The sequence below is a fragment of the Aquila chrysaetos genome, chromosome Z (assembly GCF_900496995.4).
Source record: "Aquila chrysaetos chrysaetos chromosome Z, bAquChr1.4, whole genome shotgun sequence".
Taxonomy (NCBI): Eukaryota; Metazoa; Chordata; class Aves; order Accipitriformes; family Accipitridae; genus Aquila; species Aquila chrysaetos.
Window position 1 is genome coordinate 78,911,938 of NC_044030.1, and position 21,746 is coordinate 78,933,683.

The 21,746-nt window shown below is 44.5% G+C and overlaps 1 protein-coding gene across 1 annotated transcript in view; it reads right to left on the reverse strand.

Moving 5' to 3' along the window:
- Positions 1–21,746, reverse strand: part of CELF4 (CUGBP Elav-like family member 4) — a 716,072-nt gene that overhangs the window by 176,879 nt on the left and 517,447 nt on the right.

Sequence of the window (21,746 nt, forward strand, 5' to 3'; positions counted from 1 at the left end):
CCCCCCACACTCTGAACCCACACACCCAGTGAGTGGGTCATAGCTCAGTCTGTCCATCTGCATCAGAGTATTTAGGGTCATGGTGCTAAAGGGCATGGTACACCCTCACAAACACGTGAGGTAGGTCCTGGCCTTAATCAGGGTGGAAAGAGTGGACATTGAATATCAGTCAAAGAAATCCCAAGCTCTGTCCCTCAAGCTCCTGTTAGCAGCCGTACCATGGTTTGCTGATACTTGAGCTGCTGGCAGGAACAAAACCACTGCTGCACCACAGCAGTCGTGCACAGTGTGTCTCCTGAAAAGCCAGTGCATGGCAGGGCAAAGGGAGGGTAGGATTTCAACCTTCGCTCCAAGTTGCCTCGCTTTCCTGGGTTTATGTCAGGCCCTTAGCGTTATTTGAACATAGTTTTTGTGGTTTAATTTGCATAATTGATGAGATGGAAAATTATCTCGATGATTGATGGATGTTCTGCATGCACCAGAGTTTGTCACAAAATATAATGCATCTGTAGGATGAGCCTGCTGCTCCTGCCATGTTATTTCCCAACAGGGCTATAAAATTCTAACTTAACCCCGCAGGTTTTTAGGTTTCTTTTGTTTTTAATCTTTTACAATATAATGTGTAACACAGTAAACAAACACAAAGACACAGCATCAACTAAAGTTACCTTCTTTCTTCACTGTACTCCAAGGACACGGAATAGTAAAAGGTAAAAATGATATCACACTTGTGGAATTGATCCAAGACTTTCCTGCACAAGGTGTTCTCACTTTCAGTAGACTTGCACTATAGCTAAATCTATACATTTCCGCCTGCTTTGGGTATGATATATCTCTTTCAGATGTTTGGATTAATAAAATTTTCTTTTCATTTGTAATTGGTTAACAGTATGTATACCACAATTCACGTGATGAGTGGACTTTATTTTGATCATTGTTTGTTATAGGTCTTTTTATAATCAAAAGATGATGCTGACTGCAAAAGTACTCTTTAGTAATTAACAGTGTTTCTTCCCAGGGGAAGCCTAACTTGGTCCATTGCTGTTCAGCAAAGCGTTGAGACACATGGCTGACTTGAAGCCTGTCTTAAAGATGAGTGTGAAGTAGCATATACTTTATGTCCAGCATGTGTTAAAGTTCGCTGTGGAGCAGAGATGGTCTTAGGGACTGTAATGGCTTTGTGTGGCAAGGTTTTGGTAGTGGGGGGCAGTTACAGGGGTCACTTCTGTAAGAAGCTGCTGGAAGCTTCCCCTGTGTCTGACAGAGCCAATATCAGCCAGCTCTAAGAAGGACCCACCGCCGGCCATCAACGACAGTGGTAATGCCTCTGTGATAACATTTTTAAGAAGGACAAAAGTTGCTGGGACAGACAGAAACAGCAGCCGGAGAGAGGAGTGAGAGCGTGTGAGAGAAACAACCCTGCAGACCCCCAGGTCAGTGCAGGAGGGGGAGGAGGGGATCCAGGTGCCGGAGCAGAGATTCCCCTGCAGCCCGTGGGGAAGACCATGGTGAGGCAGGCTGTCCCCCTGCAGCCCAGGGAGGTCCACAGTGGAGCAGATATCCACCTGCAGCCCGGGGAGGACCCCACGCCAGAGCAGGTGGGTGCCCGAAGGAGGCTGTGATCCCGTGGGAAGCCCACACTGGAGCAGGCTCCTGGCAGGACCTGCGGATCTGTGGAGAGAGGAGCCCACGGAGCAGGTTTTCTGGCAGGACTTGTGACCCCGTGGGGGACCCACGCTGGAGCAATGTGCTCCTGAAGGACTGCATGCTGTGGAAAGGACCCATGCTGGAGCAGTTTGTGAAGAACTGCAGCCTGTGGGAAGGACCCACGTTGGAGAAGTTCTTGGAGGACTGTCTCCCGTGGGAGGGACCCCACGCTGGAGCAGGGGAAGAGTGTGATGAGTCCTGCCCCTGAGGAGGTTGAAGCAGCAGAAATAACATGTGATGAACTGACTGTAAACCCCATTCCCTGTCCCCCTGCACCGCTGGGGGGGTTGGTAGAGAATCCGGGAGTGAAGTTGTGCCTGGGAAGAAGGGACGGGTGGAGGGAAGGTGTTCTGAGATTTTGGGTTTATTTCTCATTACCCTACTCTGGTTGATTTGTAATAAATTGAGTTAATTTTCCCCAAGTTGAGTCTGTTTTGCCCGTGACGGTAATTGGTGAGTGACCTCTCCTGTCCTTATCTCGACCCACAAGCCCTTTGTTATATTTTTTCTCCCCTGTCCAGCTGAGGAGGGGCAGTGAAAGAACGGCTTTTGTGGGCACCTGGCGTCCAGCCAGGGTCAACCCACCACAGGGACACATGCAACTTCTTTGCTGAACAGTGAATTTGGAGAGATGAAGTGTCCCCTGTCCTGTCTGCAAATTAGTGGCCAGGCACAGCAGGCAGTTATGCAGTTTTCGTACACCAGAATTATATGGTGGATGGATGTGTTTTGTGGGGTGTGTCCTGTGTAATTGTCTCAGCTATCAGGACAAGGGAGCTGATGAGCTCCTACTTACACTAAATGGTGGACCAGTCCTTCTGGGCAGTCTGAGATGGCAGTTTGAGACTGGTCCTGACACCCCAGGACACAGTCCTTTAGCAAACAGTGAAGGCGAGGCACCTTTTAGTCCTACATGGGCTATATTCAGGGAGGATTTATGAGGAAAGAAGGGGGAGAAGGAGGTGAGAAAAGAGTTTTCTTGATCCTCAAATTGATCATACCCAGAGACTATGAACATTTCTGGGGCACTTTCAAATTATTTCAGCAGACTAAAAGCATAGGCTAAGCCTAGGATTATCACAGCACTTGAAGGACAGTTTTGCTGTGTCAGGTGAGTTTTCTAAACAACTTTAGTTTTGGTATAAGGAGGACACAACTGCATTGATGTCAGTGAGGCTGGGGAAGATGAACAACACTGGCAGTCCTCCAACCACTTAAGAAAAGGTACCAGAATAAAGGATTTACCCCAGTAACTCTTTATTGTGACGACTCGTTGCACTGAACGAGAATTTGCTTCAATGGGAATTTGTTCTCTGAGCTACCTATAGATTCCTCCAAACTTTGAATAGGCCTAATCTGCTTTTCTCAGTGATTTAATTTAATACACTTTAGTTCACGTTTACAAGAAGATAAAAACATGTGTGCGGTATTAAGCCTGTATGTAGTACTATGCACTTTTTCCATCATCTAGCATACATCATTAATGTTCCCTGCAGAAAAAGGATAAATCAGACCAAGAAAGGAAAAAAACCGAAGAACTGGGGGAAGGCATTGACAATATTGTGTCTATGCCCCTAGCAAATGACTCCAAACCTGAAACTATTCAGCTTCTGAGTACTGAGGTAGAAAAATCATACAGCGATAGCCATGGTTCTTTTCCAACAAGGAACTTTTCTACCAAGGAAAATGAAAGACATTCTCTCCGCCCCTGGTCCACGCATGACGCTGCTCCAGTTTGAAGTGACAAAGGGTTGATTAGTTATGATCGGCTGCTACAGCTGAGGCGATACAGAACTCCAATCAATTCCCCAGCAATCAATTTGTTACACCAAACTCTCTTTCCCCCCATCTGCAGCTGCCTGACATCCATCAGGGCCCCCTTCTCCTGCCTGCAAGTCCTGGTGAGCATCTGAAGATAGCTCAGTGGGCTGAAATGGAGATCACTTGCTCGGCGTGCTATTGGGCAGATAGGCTGGCAGTGTTAACCCTCTGGAGCTGAGCAGCTCAGCTGCACACTTCAAGTTTCCACTGTGATATTATATTTGACATTCAATTTGAAACCCTAAACTCCTTTAATGCAATATCTCAGCACAATGATAGTAATAAGGCAGTACCACTTGCTTTCGATTTAACTACCAAAGGCAAAGTGGAGAGGGGGAGAAAACAGACCCAATTATGTTAACCCCTTCACTACTAGCTCAGTAGATGGCTCGCTTTATAGGTACAGACTTCCATGTTAAAATAAACTGAGAAGAAAGACAGAGGAGTGCTTTTTCAGCTAGCAGCTAAAATGCTTTGTTTTGTTGTGTTTTGCTCCCTGAAAGTGCCACAGGCTGCCATTTTGCTCTGAAAATTTCAGTAAAACTGCATGGAGGTGGTACTGGTTCCTGGTAGAGTTATCATCTTGCATATTTGGCAGGAGATAAACAGTTAAAATCCTACTTTACAAATTCAGGGCCTTAGTGTGCCCTGATGGGGTCCTCACCAAGGTCTCTGATGCTTCAGAAATCTACCTCCATGGTTTTGTCATCATCCCACATCAATCGAGATGATAGCAGTAGTTCAAAGTGCTCTGAGGTCTTCTCCATCCAGAGGAATGGGTGGAAAACAGTGCACCAGCTCTCAATATCTCTATTTTACAAATGGGGAAACCTGTCAAAACTGAGGTCTGTTTTTCATGGGAGATGGAAAGTTTGTTCACTGTTCAAGCTGAAATACTGACTGTTCACATCTAGGGTTTGTCAAGGCTCAGATCTGGGGCTGTCCATTCTGGAGAGCTTTGAAACACCATTTCTAGCCCAAATTTGCCTCTAATCCTAAGGCACAGTAGGACTGTCACCCAGATTTTTGTCAACTTTCCAGGCTGAGAAAATACAAAATCTGGCTGTGTTACACCAAGTTTTTCTCAGCTCTTCTACTGGCATTCACCATCCATTAGACTCAGCAGATCTGAGCCAGCATGAGTCGAAGCAGGGATCAGGGTGGGAGGAAGGGGACATAAACCTAATGAATCAATTCTAAAGGTAGTTAATATTCCTACTATGCATAGGCTTGTAAAGGTAAGGTTTTTTTCCTTCTAGTAACTTTATTTCCTTCTCTTCTGGTCTTTTCTCATCATTTTTCCCCATGTATAAGGCAGTGTTTTATACACTATCTCTTTGACGATGTTTCTAGACATATGACCTGTACTGTAGCAGATAGTATAAAACTTCCCTGGCAGCCTCTTCCCAGCTTGTCCTTAGACACCAAGTGAATGTCAGAGATCTAGATTCAAACTATTTAAATACATTTAGCCAGCTTTACACGGCAACTCTTCGGTCAAACTTTCTCTGCTTTAGGAAAGGACATGTCGCCCCTCTTGGCAAATCAATTATTTAGACGCTGTGATAGTCCGAGGCATCGTATCAGTAATAAAGTAGTGAATTATTAATCACGGCTTGTGCTGTTTCGATTAGATTTGGGAAATTCAGGATTAAATTTCTGGCACCCCGTGTCTCGGATTGAGCTCAGCCCAGCTGGCCTGACAGGCATGAGCTGGCTTTGTACTTCAGAGGAGGCTGGTGGATAAAAATTACTTGAAAAGCCTCAGAACTTCAATTATTATTATTAGTATTTGGAAGGAACTGGAATGACTGAAAATAGATTTCCAATCTGCAGGGCAGTTTTGGTTTCACACAAAACTTGTGCTGTAATAGCTCAGTCTTTTTCTCCAGTTCCTCTGAGCTCATCTGCTTGCTGCAAGAAAGACTAACTCGGCTTGAAAGACGAGGCAGTCTGGTGAGTCTGTCTGTGTACAGTATTTACACTTTCCACATTTCATCTGGGCTCTGAGGACACTCTGGGAGACTGAAATCATATTAATTAGAAGCACAGGACCAGCACTCCTACTGCTCTGGCACTATCTGTTGAGGGAGGGAGAGCCTTAATGCAGGAAGCGTGAGCCTTGGCATCCAGGAGAATTTGCTTGCAGCCTGCTTAGGGGCAGTGTAAAAGGGTTTGGGCTTTATCATCTGTCCTGTCCCCAGCAGACAGCCATCCCCTGCAGTGCCCTGCCACATAAATTCAACCTGGCTTCACTCAACTGATACTGTTTAGCTCTTGCCTGTGCTTGGTGCATGCTGCAGAGAGCCTGCTCTGAAGTGCTGCTGAGAGCTCCCTTCATCGGAGAAGGGCTTTTTGCAGGTGTGTCTGCTACAGCAAGGGGAGCAAAAGCAGGAATGGGAAAGGCAGCTGGGAGAGGGAAGGCTGTGGGGAGCATGCGGGGAGTGTCAGCTCCCCCATATGTGGCTGGGGGACATGTAGAGAAATGCTGGGACACAATGCTGGAGTGTCGAGTTTGAAGTGGTACATCTGAGCGTGGGGTGGGGCAATGTTGTGCGTGGGAGCTTGGTACTACAGGGTGTTAGAGGAATTGAACTAAGAGGCACCCCAGACCTCAAACCACCTGGGAGAACAAGGCGGGGAAGTTCTGGGGTGCCCACAACCAGAGCAGAAAATGTGCCACAGAGCTGTGAAGAAAGAGCAGTTCCTCTCTGGTGACTTTCATCCATGGATGAAATTTAATTTTTCCTTGTTGCCTATAGGCATAGCAGATTTGCAGAAGTTAGTAACTTCTGCAGCAGTTAGGCTGGGAAGTTAAGTAACTCTGTCCAGGCCTTAAGGAAATCAAAGGAAAAACCCAGGTGACCTGACCCTACGCTCACATCCTTGTCAATGCGAACTGATAGCACAGGTCTGAAATGAAGCCTGCCGGGTTTCTCTCTGTGAAGTTGGCCTTTTGCTAGACATACAACTAAGGGAACAGCTTTTGCCACAAATGTAGTCCAATTCAAACCCTGAACAGGACTCAAAAGTGACCGAGTTGAAAACCCTTGACATGAAGAAAATAACATTTCACTCGGTGCAGTTTTAATTTCATCCCTCTGCCCTGGAGTCAGAGGTTTCTGAGCAGAACAGGGACTGTGGAGGGCATGTGCATTGTGGGGAGGAAAGTGTGTGGGGAGATGCTGCATGTAGCTAGTTTCTTACTCTTAGAAGCCTTCATGACTTTGGGGGAAAGGAAAAGCAAAAAAAAAAAAAAAAAGAGGTTTTAAAAGAATTTTTTTGAAAGAGGAGCTGAAAAAGACATCAAAACAGATCAAAGAAACTCATGGAAGTGGGAAAAAAAAACAGAGAGAGGGAAAAAAAAAAAGGAAAAGCTCCTGCAGTAACATTGGATGAAAATTAAGCTTCTCAGATCTGTTTAAAAGATATTCTGTTTGATCTTTTATATCTTCTGCTCTGATTATCCAGGTTCCTTTTGATGTTGCTGAGCCCTATAGAACTGATATGTAAAAATACACATACATATGTATTAATATAGTGGGTACACATGCACATGCATGCACCCTCTCACGCTGTCCTTGCTGCCTGTGAATGGGAGATGTGGAGCCAATGGAGATGAGGCCACGTAGGAGCAAGCTCTAGTGCTCTGACCCTGTATTGTGTGTCCCGTGTCATGGTGTCCCTCAGGAAAGAAAAGCCTCCCTGCTCCTCTCCCTGGCAGGAACCACGAGGAAAAGCTTTGCTCTGAGGTGCACAGGTTAAGGGTGGTGTTGGTTGGCATTTTGACTTAGGAAGCTGTAACTGTTTGGTGGCACACCATGTCCTACTCTGTGTACCTCCCAAGCCCTTGGGAAGTCGTGGACTGACAGTCGTGATGATATACATCCGTGGGATAAGGCTGTCCAAAAAGACACAGCCAAAAGGGTCACAAGACATGTACTCTTGGGGATCTAGGAGCAGATCATGCCACCCCACTGTCCCCAGCAGAGATGTCCCCCTTCAGCCTTTCCTGCCACCCTACTGTTGCCCATGCCTTCCCACTAAGGCCAGCTCAGACTCCTCAGCACTGTAGGACAAACTGATATTTTTTTCTTCCGTCCCCTTAAGATAAGGGAGCAGGGCCAGCCCTAGGATGGGTCACTGATGGTATCAGGAGGTTGGGGAAGGATTTTACACAGAGCAGCAGAGACATCCCCAACATGCCAAGCCGGCTGCTGTTGCTGGGCTGGGAGGAGGGAGGTGGATGGAGGCTGGTTTAAAATCCCCTTCTTGGCCAGGCAACAAATCTGCTTTGCCTCAGTGCCACCACCTGCAAAGCACTTCTCACGGTGCTGTGAAATGTGGCCACTTTGGAGGCAGCAGGACCCAACCCCGCATGGCTGCAATAAGCTCCATGTCCCCCCCCAAGCCCAGGCTGCGCCGGCCTCTGGTCCCCACTGCCACGGTGCCCACACACTTCCAAACCTTTAATCTGCTTACCCTCAGGAGGCCCTGGGAGGCAGGCAAAGTGGTGTTAAGCTCATTTTACAGCAGGAAACACGAGTGATTTCCATACAAATACCGAGCAAGTTGGCAGTAGAGGTTGGACCCAGGCTCTTGCTCTGGGCAGGAGGGCAGCTCTCTGCCTCCCACCTCCATCTCTGCATGGTTGGCTTTGCACTGCCAGGTGTCATCTCGTGCAAGGAAAACTCTGTCGTGGCTGTCCCCTCTCCTCAGGGACCAGCGATTTCCACACAACCTCCCCCATCCACCAGTCCTCCTCATCCTCACTGATGAGCACGATGAAGCACTCCAGCTGAATTTGGGCTCAAATGTGTGCTTTCCTGCAATTTTAATACACCAACATGCTTCTAATTGTTATAAATGTTTGGAGAGGTGTGTAGGCAGCTGGGAGCAGTAGGCACAGTATTTTGGTTTTTTTTAACTGGGGCTGGTACACTTGGTTGTTTCAGCCCCTGGGCGCTGGCTGTCTGATCCCACCTCGCTAGCTGCGGTACTGTGTATTTATTCTCATTTCTCCTCTCCCTGGTCTCTCCCCCACCCTCATTTGGATGTTTCCCAAGTAGATCTGTCTATTGCCACTCCCCTTCTAATGCTCCCAATTTAAAGGAAAAAAAAAAAAAAAGGAAAATACACAGCAAAATTATTTTAGTTTTATAGACAGCAATAAAATGATCAAAGGCTTATTTGTAGCTAACAGCAGATATACACCAGTCATTGAACTAAGATGGGGGGGGACACACATTTTCTTCATCTCCCTACAAATGTGTTTCTTTTAAAAAAAATCAATGGAGGCAGATTTTTTAATTAAAGCAGATGCTGATCCTTCCTGCCCCTGATGCTGCTACATGTTTTGTTGTTGTTGTGGCTGTTGTTATCTAATCTGGGCCTTTATTTATTTATTTATTAACCTCTGACAATGGGAGATTGTAGCTCTGATTTCCCTGGTAGACTTGGGAGAACAGAAGGGAGGTGGGCCTGTCGGAGGAAAATGTTTTTGTTTTGTCTCCAATCTCTTTGCTGCCCAGGTGAGGGTCAAACACCCCCTTCCTCAGGCTTTCCCCTCCTCCAGCTCTGGCGATGGTTACAAAGGCTAAGCCTTGCTGTCTCCTTCTCTCCATCCTTTTTACAGATGCAAATCCCCTCTGCTCAAGCTCAAGAGTGTCTCTGGGAATAAAATGTGCTCTGTGGAAACACCTTCATTTGTTCAGATGGAGGTCTGGAGCTGAACTGCTGAATGGCTAGTTTTTCTTTCCTTTTTTTAATACCTCTTTTTTTTTTTTTTTTTCCCCTGAAGAAAACACCAATTTAGGTCTCTGATGAAATGATCAAGAAAACCTACTCTGAAGCGTTTGCCCTTCTTCCTCATCCAGCAGATCTGAGTCTGCAGTTTCCTTCCTCTCTCCTTCAAACCCTCTCTCAACAGATCCCGTTACATGTGAGATCAAAAGGTTCCCAACAAGGTTTTCATAATGAATGTCCAAGATAAACATGTTTGCTCCACGCATGCCGCAGTTGAACCTAGCACTGGACTTTGTGGGGCTGGGCAGGACCGAGCACATGGTCCATCTCCTCTCCCTCACTGGTGCTCTGCCTGATGTCCACAAGGGTCCCTGACCTTTTGCTCTTCAAATTCAGGCAAGTGCATAGAGGTGGGGGCTCTTTTGCTGAAGATGACTGGCAGTACTCACCTGGTTCAATCATCCTAAAATCTAAAGCAGAAAGATGAAGCTCCAGAGAATCTAAATCAAGGCTAGGTTCATCCTCCATTTCAAGAGCTCTTGCTATGAGCTGTGATCAGGCCATGACGGAGGGACATGACCTGGCCCTGGACTGTCCTCTGCTGCAGGCCCTTCCTGAAGGCCATATTTCAGTCCCCACGGATGCTTTTTGCCTATGGGACTCCCTGCCTGCGTTCATGGGTTATGCCTAGAAATAACCTAAGGGGCTCTCTCGACTCTCAAGGCGCAAAGGTGACCTGCATCAGCCAAAGATTTGGCCAGAGCATTTGTCTTTATGTGTGTCAATAGGACATAATATCAGTGCTGCAGGGCCTCGGGAGAAATCTGTCCTTTCTGTCCCCCACCACGCCGTCGGCCAGGTGCTGCCGAGAGGGAGGGCTTCGCATGCACCAAGCACAGACCACTGCTGGAGGCACAGAACCTGACTGGATGGATCGCTGGTCCCATCTGGTATGGCAAACTATACCTTTATATGTGGAAGGAAACTGATAGTTAAAAATGCCCAGAGAGTGCTTTTTCTTTCCATCTTATATGTATCCACGTAGCATCCGTATATCTGCTCGAGCCTGACTTCCCAGGCTTTGCACACCCCTGACCTTCACTGATCTTAAAAGGCTGCCCTGGGCATGCAGTTCTTTGCCAGGTCTGTGGGTAGGTGATGGCAGCCGTACACACGGATTGAGAGATGTGTCTGAATACCTAACGGTTTACTTCACTGGCCAAAATGCACATCAACAAAATGATTTAAAAAAATCATTTTCCACTTTGCAAGAGTGACTCTCCTGACCCAAAATGAAACTTTTTTTTCATGTTGTTATGTTTTGTTTCCTTTTCATTAAAAGCAAGTGAATTAATAAAGGAAATTGAAAAAAAAAAAAAAAAAAAGAGAAGAAAAAGTTTTCTTTAAAAAATGCCTCAACAGCAAAATAGAAGTTTCACATTTTCGCTCAAGTGAATTGATCGTGGTATCTTATTATTTGATAGGAGCTTGCATATATTTCCATTCAATGCTTAACTACTTTTTTTTTTTTCCCCTATGAATAAAATATTTGACCAAAATCCTTTGGCACTTGTAATCTGGAATAGCATCTTCCATTATGACTACAAAGAAAACTAAATATTGACTTCAAGAATCTGCAGATTTAGAGATTTGCTTTTGAAAGGGTGGGATCCATTTGGAGAAACTAATGTGTTTACAACAAGGCATACCTCCATCGGTGATAATCACCCTCAGCTTTTTTCTGTAGTCAACAGGGATCTGGTCTGCAAAGCTGAGGGCACAACTCTCATCCTAAGATAGACATCTACTTTCAGCCAAACCACACGTGCCCTGAAAAAACACTTTTCTCTCCATGTTCTATATTGCAAGTCTTGACTGACTTGCTTACATGGAAGGATCTACATTTTAATTAGATGTCTTATATGTGGGTAAATTTAGGGAATTCGGGAAACCTGCCCAACTAGTTTAAAAGTGAGTGCCGCCTTTAAAGCTGTGCAGGACACTAACAGGATTATGCAGATCCTAACAGGGCTGTGGTTTCCCTAAAGCTGGCTGTTCAACAGCACATGGAAATAAATGCATCTAATTTCAGATTGAATGCCTATGGGCAGAGGCACCAAATGTGCACAACGGTGCACTATTTGTTGTTTGCAAGTGCAAATATTCACTCTGTAGGGGAAACACTATTAGCTGTATCCCTTCTCTGCTGAACTCTTCTTCTTTTTCTTAATATTATCAAGACCTTAAAATGCATAGAAAAATTAGAAGTGAGATATAAACAGCTCCCCTTCCCCCAACCACCCACACTTACATAAGCACACACATTCAAAAGAGATAAACTATATATATATATATATATATGTATCTGCAAAAGATAAAATCCACTTAAAAATGCAATCTGTAACCTTGTTCCAGCTTTTGCCTTTATCAGGTGGCAAGTAAAGACTTTCACACCAGTGGAGTGTAAATTCTGTTAATAAATTCTGCTACAATATCTTTGAAAGTGTGATCCAATAAAATGTTATACCTAGTGATTGAATTATATCCAGCCTGAGTATAACAGCAGTGACATCTTTTTGGTGGACCTGGGTTAGGGTAAGGGTTTTTTAAGCATCTCTGTACTTTTCAAAGTGAGCTGAAGAAGGACACTTCAGTCACAGTACCTTGGGATAGATGTATCTTTCGCTACAGCTCCTTATAGCTGTCCGTATTTGGGTGTTATCATGGGAGTAGCTGCCTTGCTATATGCATCTTTTCTCAATTGCACAGTATTGATTGATGGTGTAACAAAGTTTTTGAGTGATAGCTCAACAATGGAGAAGTTCCAGACTCCCTCTCTCTTCCTCTGTCAGTGGAGGGGAAAATGTCTTATCCTCAGCATTAATTAAACTCTGTGAAACCTGATCTTGCTATGGAAGACCTGTGTGTAGATTCAGACTCTCTGACAACATCTTAAATTCACTGACTGGCATTTACTAGGTAAATAAATAAGAGGATCAACCCAGCACTACTGTAGAGAGGTCAAGCAAAATCTTTGGTCTGTCTGTGAAATACACGGGACAAGTCATCTGCTCTTGAAAACCACAAAGCCGTACTGAAGCTTACTGATTTATGCCATGAAAGGTTGAGCTTCTGCAAAGGAATTGCTGCTGAGAAAAAGTCTGGGCCAGAGAGTGACTACTGCTGAGATAACCAGAGGGACCTACTGCCTGGGGACCAGAAGGTTCTGTTTTATGCCTTGCTTTGGATAACATGGACTGATCCCTACGAGTCTGGGGTCCATTTTGTTCTCTGCACCTTTTTCTTTATGTGTTCTGCCTTCCTGCAGCAATGTTTACCATGCACTGGATGGTGCACAATGCTACATGCCTAAATATGCTTTCAAGTCAGACTTTCAGAGACTTTACCCTCAAATTGCCAGTTCTTGGCCTGTGTCCATGGTTGTGCCTAAAGGTCTGCTTTTGCCTGTGTGGATTTCACAGGGATGAGATAGACATCTTAGGGCAACTGAAAGGAGGACTACCTATATGATTATTTAGGTTACCTCTGCAGTAAACTGGGCCAGAAAATGGGCTGAAGCAATGTCCCATGACTGTCAAAAATCTGTTGTTGTTAGCACAGTGTTGGTCACTACTCTTCTGAACTTAATCCAGGTATGGTTCGGCAGATAGCACAGGCCAGAAACAGTTCCCAATCTGCAGTATGGATATGGGCACCCTTTTCTGTGATGAAGGAGATCTTAGCACTGTAAGTGTGAGCATACAACCATTTGTCCTTAGGTACAGGGAATGCACCTACAGTGATACGGATGTAGTTCTTCCCTACATTGATATATATTAGCTGGGGACTCAAACTTTATCTGTGGTATGGATGCACTACCCATATTAAAACCCCCCTAAACAGAGAAGACATACCTCAGAACACTCACTGTATTTTCCCTGATTTTTATATATTTTTGCTAAACATCTACTGCTTGCTACTGCTTGCGAAAGGGTACTGGATTACCTCTCTCTCTGATCAGAGCACTATAACAACATTCATATCCTAAAATATCTTTGTTGCCTGTAAGGATAAAAAAATTCCTAATTTATTTCTTCTAACTCTCCTACCCCCATATATATGTTCCCGCTTAATCAGCCCATTCTAACCACTGCATTTCTCCCCCTTGCAAATCAAGGGTGACTTTCAGCTCCCAGCGTATTGGAAAAAAAAAGTCTGGCAGAGAGTAAAGCAAAGAGTTGCTTTTCCCTTCCAGAAGCTGTGTGGGAGGATGAGATTGGCACAAGTTACTGGCCAAAATATCACTTATGAGTGGCAAAGCTTTTCCTAGGACAGTCTCTTTCACATACCACTTACAATAACAATAGCCTTGGTAGCATTTTAAAAGAGAGAGCAGAGAAGATGTGGGGGTGGGAAGGGCAGGAATTACAGCCCTTATATTAATTGTCTCCCACAATTCTTTCATTAGCTGGCGAGACAGGTGCCCTCCGACCTCCAGCATCACTTACTTCCTTGGTAACAACTACTGCTGGCAGATGATCCCTCTTGTAGACTTCATCCATATTCAGAGAGTTGTCACATCCAACTGATGCTAAGAAGCTAATCGAGTGGAATTTTCTTTTCCTTTTCTTTCTTTTTTTGTTCCCCATTTTACTCCTTCTCTCATGCTAGAAAGATAGATTCCCCACCATGCAGTCAAATTCTTTTGAACCCTGGGAAAGGGCCAGATCCATGGGGAAAGGGAGAAAATCCCTTTTCTGTTCACACATGAAGTCTCTGATGATTTTTCCCTTTTTACACATCAAGCATACGACTGTTTCACATTCCCGTTAATGGCATTTAAGAACAACCAAGCACAACTAGGGGCTTGACTAAGACAGCTGTCGTACCACACTTGCTGTTTCAGGGCAGGTGGAAAATTTCCCATCAAAACTTTTCCAAGATCGAAAATTAAGTTTCCAGTGCTGTCTAGGTTTTGGAAGGACGTGGCCTTATTAAAGCAGTTGATTTTACAACAGATAAAAGATGAGGAGAGTTGAGATAAAATTACATTTTCCACAGAGAAGGGTAATATTTTCACTGATTTTTTCATTTTGTTTGCTTTTTTCCCCATCAGCCCATCAGCTATACTGTGTTTCCTTCCTGTGTTCAGAACCAGACTTGCCAACATGGTTCTGAAGTATCCAGCAATATTTTATATGAGAATATTTTATGTGCATTTGATGCATTTTGTACAAAAATAGTTTCTAACAGAGATTTCATGATCATCTCTTCTAAACACATGCAAAGACTTAACTGAGGTAATTTCAAACACTGAGGATGAGAATGCTGAGTCTGAAACAGCAACTACATAGAAAAATCTGACACTTATATCCTTGATGAGAAAAAAGAACCAGAAGAATAATGAAGATGCCATTTCTGCACATTTCCATTCTGAGATTTATAGATTTCTGATCAGTTGAATATTCATCTAAGGGAAAATCTGAGGCCATTGAGTTCAGATAGACAGTGAATCTTCATTCACAACTGTATGTCAATGGCTGTCAGTCAAACATGAGGAAGAGGGAATCAAAATCAGGAATTTCTGCTCCAGGAAACATAGAGCTTTATTTCAGTGAGAAACTCCACAAGACCTGAAATATCTTATTTTCAACTTTCGAAAATGATGTATCATTAGACAGAGAGAATTCCTAAATCATTCCCAGATTTTTCTGAAAAATATTTGTAAGCAACTGACCTGAAGAATCTCTAATAAAAAAGCATCATGTATAAACAATAGTCCCGTTAACAATGACACTGATTTGTACAATTCAGAGGAAATGCTGACATCCTCCATTCAAGCACTAGTTTCAAGCTACTGAAAATGTTGTTTTAAATCCTGATGGCATCTGTTCCTCTTCCATGAGTTAATTCAAGGGGAATAAATGTGCAAAACAAAGGAAAGAAGGAAGGCAAAGGCACAATGGTGCCAGACAAACACCACTCCCACAAATCTCCCTTATTTCCACCATCCGCTGCCGGGTTTCTTGTTAGAATGTGCAATGCATAATTTACTTCTCATGTCTTTCCTTTCATCATCCTGTGAGTACAGATTCTTCCATAGGCATCCTTGGTGTTACTGCCGTTCCTGTCACTGGTGCAAACTGAAGCTGGCTGGTGGGTTTACTTATATGAGTGTGCACTCTGCGGGATTGCTGCTGCAACTTCTTAGCAGCCTCTGTCTTCATGACACTATTTTTGGACCTCCCTCTCACTCTCTCTTGTCTAGCAATGTCTCGTCTCATGGAGACTGGAGAGCTAAGTTCATTAAAATGGAATTTGGTGGGTTATTGCACAAAATTACCTCTATTTACATCTGCTGCCTGTCACTTTCAATGCTCTACACCTTTTATCACTTAATACTTCCACTACCTGTCCATGCCAACTTTCAGTGGGCAGCAGTTGTAAACTCAAGTTAGCATTGCTTGCTGCGTGCACTCCTTCCTACAGAAGCCGCCTTTAATGGGCTCTGTGAGCTGATGTCTTGGCCAAGAATATTTGTTCATGGGTAAGACAGAGCTACAGCTGTGCTGATATCCAGAAATGCCAAGAATATTCATAAATGATTTTCCTAGGCTGAATTATAGTTCCTGCACTGTAATTAACTCTTTGGCTACTGCAGAATGCCTTTATTGAGATCAGCTGGGAAGAAAAGAATAAAACTGAAAGTAAGCTTTTGGCTGGAGTGAGCAATGAACCTGAATCTTTCATATCTCTACTGGGCTGGGCTGCAACATTTTAGCTAAAAGAGAAGTTCTGAATTTTTGCTCATGGAATACAGCTTAGCAGTGAGTCAATGAGTGACTGCATAACAAAATTTGTGCTTATGAGACATTCAAGAGGTGGAGACCTATCTGAGACCTCAGCGCCTTGAGTTGAAAGACCATACCCGGTTCCGGGTTAAGCACATGGAAGCCTGTGTTCTCTAGTCCCGAGTCACAGCCTACAGAATGGTGTGTTACTTGAGTCTAGTATACACTCCTGCTTGTGCAGCACTGCGCCAGGTACTAGAAAATCTTGAAAACCAACCCATTTTCCTGTCTAACATGCCACATCCATCACCTTCACCTCCATTTACTTGTACAAGCAGTTCAGCAGAGATGTTGAAAGGATGAAGAGCAGCAGTGTGTTATTTCCACAGACCTCAGCAGGCACTGGCTAATGTCCCACATTTGCAGAAGCTCAGGCAATTACATTTTTCTTCTTGCTTGCGGTTAGCACGCCACCCAAACACCTAACTGACTACCACAGCAGCAAAGCTAGGAAATCTGTCCCTGTGAAAATTAGGCACATACCAACATGGGACAGCTCAGATCTGGATCAGAAACAATGGCTTTAAAGGCTTCCTTACTCACACTTTCTTCCTGCCCTTTCGTCAGTGAATTAACACGGCATCAAAGTGTCTGCCACCCTGATCTCTGACCATGAGCCTATTAAAATTGCATTGGAAGTTAACAATGAGGACGGAAAACAAAGATCAAATGAATAATGCATGAACAAAGCACTTCAATTAGATATTGAAGAAAATAATATAAATATATTAGATAGCAAAATATCTTGAATTATAAATTAGATGGGAAAATTCTTTTTTTTTCCCCCACTGGGAGGAAAAAATGAAAGGAAATAGAGATACATAGTCTTTGATTGGCTGATGAGAATAAACTGTGAGGATATTTATACATCTTTGCTGTTCAAGCTTAGTAATTTCATGTGTTTTTGCAAGATAACACTTAGGTCATGTGATTTCATCAACCAATCGAGCTGCCAGGCTCGTCGCTGACACTTGGTAATGAAGTGATATGGTAGGGTAGGACACAGTCACCTTATCTTTTTATAAATGCATTGAGTGGCATTTGGGATGCCTTCCTACCTTTCCGGTTCATTTGCATTACACAAGAACCCTCTAAATGTTAAAGCTTTCACTTGCAGTGAAAGTTTGACGCTTCCAACAGCATTCAAGGATATCTGTCTTGGAGTGGCATAAAAATAATGATGTGTAGTTGTGTGTGTGGGGACGGGGCTGCGTACGCGTGTGCGCAACAGCCGGCTGAGAGGCTTCGGAGCTGTCTCTGGCACCAAAGCAATGCGTGGCGTCCATCCAAGTTGACAGGCCTACCCAACCTGAAATCATCTGAGTGCAGTTTCTGAAATCGTTTGAAAGTGGAGTGTCAGGAAGATGTTTGCATGGCGGCTGACATCTCCTCCCGGCGTGGTTTAATGACATCCCTCCCTTGTCATAACTCTCCTCACGCTTCACAAATAATAACAGCGGTGGAAGGACTTGGCAAGACGGAGTTGGGGGCAGGAACAGGAACGTGGGGATGGGCTGGGAGGCAGGAAAGTGCAAATTGCTGGAGACAAAACCACTTGAAAGGGCTTGAATCAGCCTGAGCATTCGTACCTGGGAGGGCTGTGGGCGTTTCTTGCTTTCCACATCATTCTCCCATCTTGTTAAACAAAGGATACGGATTTACCTGTCTTTGCCAATCAGCCCAATCTAGAGTGGCAGGCAAGGATGAAATCCCTCTTGGTATGGAGGCCTGTCTGTAAAGGTGTTAATTGTGTCTATGTATTTATTACAGTATGTTTGGCAGGTGCAAGGAGGGAGAGGGTCGTGAACGTGCTGCTGCTTGCACGAGTTTCCTCCTACCCCCACTGGGCTTCTGGGTTTGGAGGGACTGGCAGGTGGGTTGCATCTGGAAAGAGACTAAAATAAACACCACAAAGAGAGAGGTGGGGGGGACCGAAGTGCTTGACCGAGTTGAGGGGTTTGAACTCCTGACTTTTAAAACTGTCTCTGCCACCTTCCTGCTGACTCAGCTTGGGCAAGCTGCCCCATGCTTCTGCACCTCCGTCTCCCCCTTTGTAAGACTGGGAGGAGAAGGCAGTGCTAGGATTGAGGAATGAAGATTAATCCCAGAGCAGACAAAACACATCAAGATGACATGAAACGTGTTACAACGTTGTCACATAGGGGATGAACATGGTTCTTTTAAAATGCCCCATCAGCACTACATACTCTCAATTAAATGCAATTATAGCCAGGAAAAATGATCAAGAGCTAACTGACAGAGTCTATACTGATTTGATATTTCCCCTACTTCCAAAGAGAGAGGCACATTTTCCAAGCGTTTGCTAATTAGTGTTACCCACTTGTCAGTGTAAGACTGGGAAACCAGAATTCTGGCCCCGTTTGTGGTCAGTTCAGTGCACGCAGGAAAGATGCCACCTCTGGATTTTTGGCGGGGGATGCACCCAGCAGAACAAGCCGCATCACCCACAAAGTCTGTGTGCTGCCAGGCAGAGGAAAGACTTGTTTCTGTCAGGCGTGAAGACAGTGAGAGAGCCGAGGAGCTGGGGAACCAGGTACGCTCCTTCCCGCATCTCCGGATGGCTGTCTCAGCTGTCTCCGCAGCCGTAAGAGGCCGTTCAGGAACTGAAAACCTGCACCTGCTGCTGAAAGAAACACAATTTTGTAGGTGCTCGGTGTCTGAGGATTTCAATGTGCAATAAAAAGATAATTTATAGTAATCATAACAATCATGGGTGAAACCTTGAGGCCTTTAACAGTCTTTTGTGGGGCAGAACGACCACATAAGCTGGTGACAAGTTTGCTGTCTCAAGGACTGAGTAAATGACTGAACTGCAGTCCAAGGACTCTCTCAGTAATAATATGGCAAAGTGAATGCAAAGACCCTCCTTGCTTTAGCTAATACACCTGAGGAAGGGGATTTGTCCACCTAAATTTTGTCTTCTCCCCTCCCTCCATACGTAGCAATCTTTAGCATGCAGTCTAATAAGAACAGATAGGTGGGGTTTTTTTGCTTACTAACTTTGTCTAAAAGACAGATATGACCGTGCTTTGTAGAAAACATAAAAGCTTGTTGGGCCAAATATGGCTCTGATGTAACGCCTTTGAGCACCGTAGAGATCCATGTTAACCACCGTGTCCAGCTATGCAAGGGGTATCTGAGGCAGGTGTACAGCTCCCCACTGCCCCTCCACACACCAGGTATGTGGAGAAATCTCCCAAGCCCCTTTTTAAATGTCTTTCCTGCAGATGTACAGTGGGTAGGCTCCTGTGAGGATGGAGGGCATTTCCCGAAGTTCAGGAGCCTGCATTCCTGCCTTTGGTAGCGATGACTGACACCGTGGTAGCCTCTCAGGCTTGCATGTGCTCTGCCAGCCCTTTGGGAGTGTATTTACAAATTAAATGAAAGAGACAACAGATGCTTTCACATTACTTCACAAGGAAATGAATGACAAGGTCAAGGAAGAGGAAAGGATGAAAAGAGCTTTGTCAAAAGGAGCGCGTACCTCAGTGGCCGGGATTATCTTAAATGGGCTCACACCTATGGCACCGGCAGGGTCCCTGTGCACTGAGAAAGCCTGTCCTTTGAATGAGTTGTTCAGCTAGCATCCTTGCTCTCGCTTCTCTTGGCTCTCCTGACAGAGGATAAAGGATCCCGGTGCATTTTCCTTGTCCAAAGGACTTAGCCCTACCGTTGTGCCACCATTCCCTAGCTCCGCACAGCAGATTCCCCTCTCCGAGGCTGTGTGTGGGCAGCTATACGGCACATAGAGATTAACATTTGTCCCAGTCTACATACTGCTCTTCTAGGTTTCAGAGTTTGCAGGGAACACATGGACACACCAGCGAGCAGAGCTGCAAACCAAGGGATCCTCTCTTCTCTCGGAGGAGGTGTCTGTGCTGCACTCTGGTACAAATGTGTCCCCTGAAAGCACTGGGGGTAGGTATGGCACCTGGTGGCTTTGTTGTGCCATGAACATGGATCAGGTTTGAGGAGCTGTTTGTGAGAGTGATGGACAAATTGGAGAAGGAAACCGAAGCTTAAATATGTTGAGGGCTTAGCTCAAAGTCTGATGTAGTTAGTAGAGTTTTTCCCTCATCCTCACTGGGCTTTAAAGAAATCTCCAAATTCTTTGGGTGAGAATCTCTGGAACTCATTTCACCTGGTACCAAATATCTGAAAATTTGGAGTAAAGACAAACTGAACCGTGCCCTCTCTATTACCAATGGAAAGATCTAGACTCCTCACTCTGGAGGGTGACTCCCAGATATGGAGGTATAACACAAACTTCATGCCAGAAATTTATTCAGGTTACTGGAGGAAAAATGCACAAACCAGAACATCAGCGTCAGTTTGTCAGAAACAGCACCAGCAGATACCAGCATATTCAGGTAAACCTTGAGGTGAGGTGAATATACATAATGCAGAAAGTCTGCTAAACTATAAGTATTACTGTTAAGTGCAGAATTAAATCTAAAAGTAAGGCCTCTCAGGTGGAGACTCCTGTGAATTCTTACATTTTATATAGCTTGGCTTCCTCAGATGTCTCCATGATCCCAGCTAATGCTTCCTTTGCTATTCACCACACAACACCAATGGGAAGAGTAGAGTTTAACTGTTATTGCCAGGGGGCATTTAAGGTAAATACTGGGCAATTCTACATATTTAACTAAGTGGCTGAGGAGGCATAACACATCTATCTTTACCAATATTTTTAACAGAGAGGATACCTAATCCATTAGAGATTTTTAGGATGAAGTGCTTAAGTGATTTAAGTAGATAAGTATCAGGTGAGTTTTGGTGGGATGTGCGTTTGCTCTCTCTTTCTGTTTTTGGTTTTGTTTGGTTTTTGTTTTTTTTTTTTCTTTCTTTTTAATATAAAATCCACATAACCAAAGGAGGATTGCAAACAAAAAAAATAACATAAATCTTACAGATGAACCCAGGGTACATATATTGAAATCAGAAGTATTTCTGAAAGGCTAGTCCCTGATTTTTGACAGTGCTGCATCCCCATCTATTTTCCAAGAAATCCCTGGAAAGTGATGGGTGCTTACCACACACTGAAAATTTGGAAATTTCTTTTGGCCCTTAACACAAATAGGGAAAAGTAGGTACTTGGTTTTGAATACTTTGTCTGTAAAGGCACTTATTCCTGAGCATCATCCTTACACTTGTTTTACAAGTCTCTAAGGACCCCAGAGTGGTTGGGATGTCTGTTCATATTTGAGCTGAAAGACAGCAAGAGAGAGAGGGGCTGTGAAGGGCAGTCAGTAGTGAAGACAAGTTTTCAGTCTTCGAGCTCCTGAGCTTTTCTTCCCTGAGATGAAGGCGGGGAAGGGGCTATTCTCCAGCACAGGAATGAGCCCAGCGTAACGGAAGAGAACGGCTGCTCACGAGCTCTTCTGATGCAGGCAGGTCCATTGGGAGAGCTCCTCCCACACGAAAGATCTGTGCTGGCACTAATGAGTTTCTTAGCGATTGATTATGGAATCAAAGCTCGTCGTCTGTCCTCAGTGGGCCTCAATGTAATTTCTGCATGTGTTAAAGAAGCGACTCATCTTTGTTGATACAGATTAGGATTAAAACACACAAGGGGAGGTGGGGAAAAGGATGGAGCTC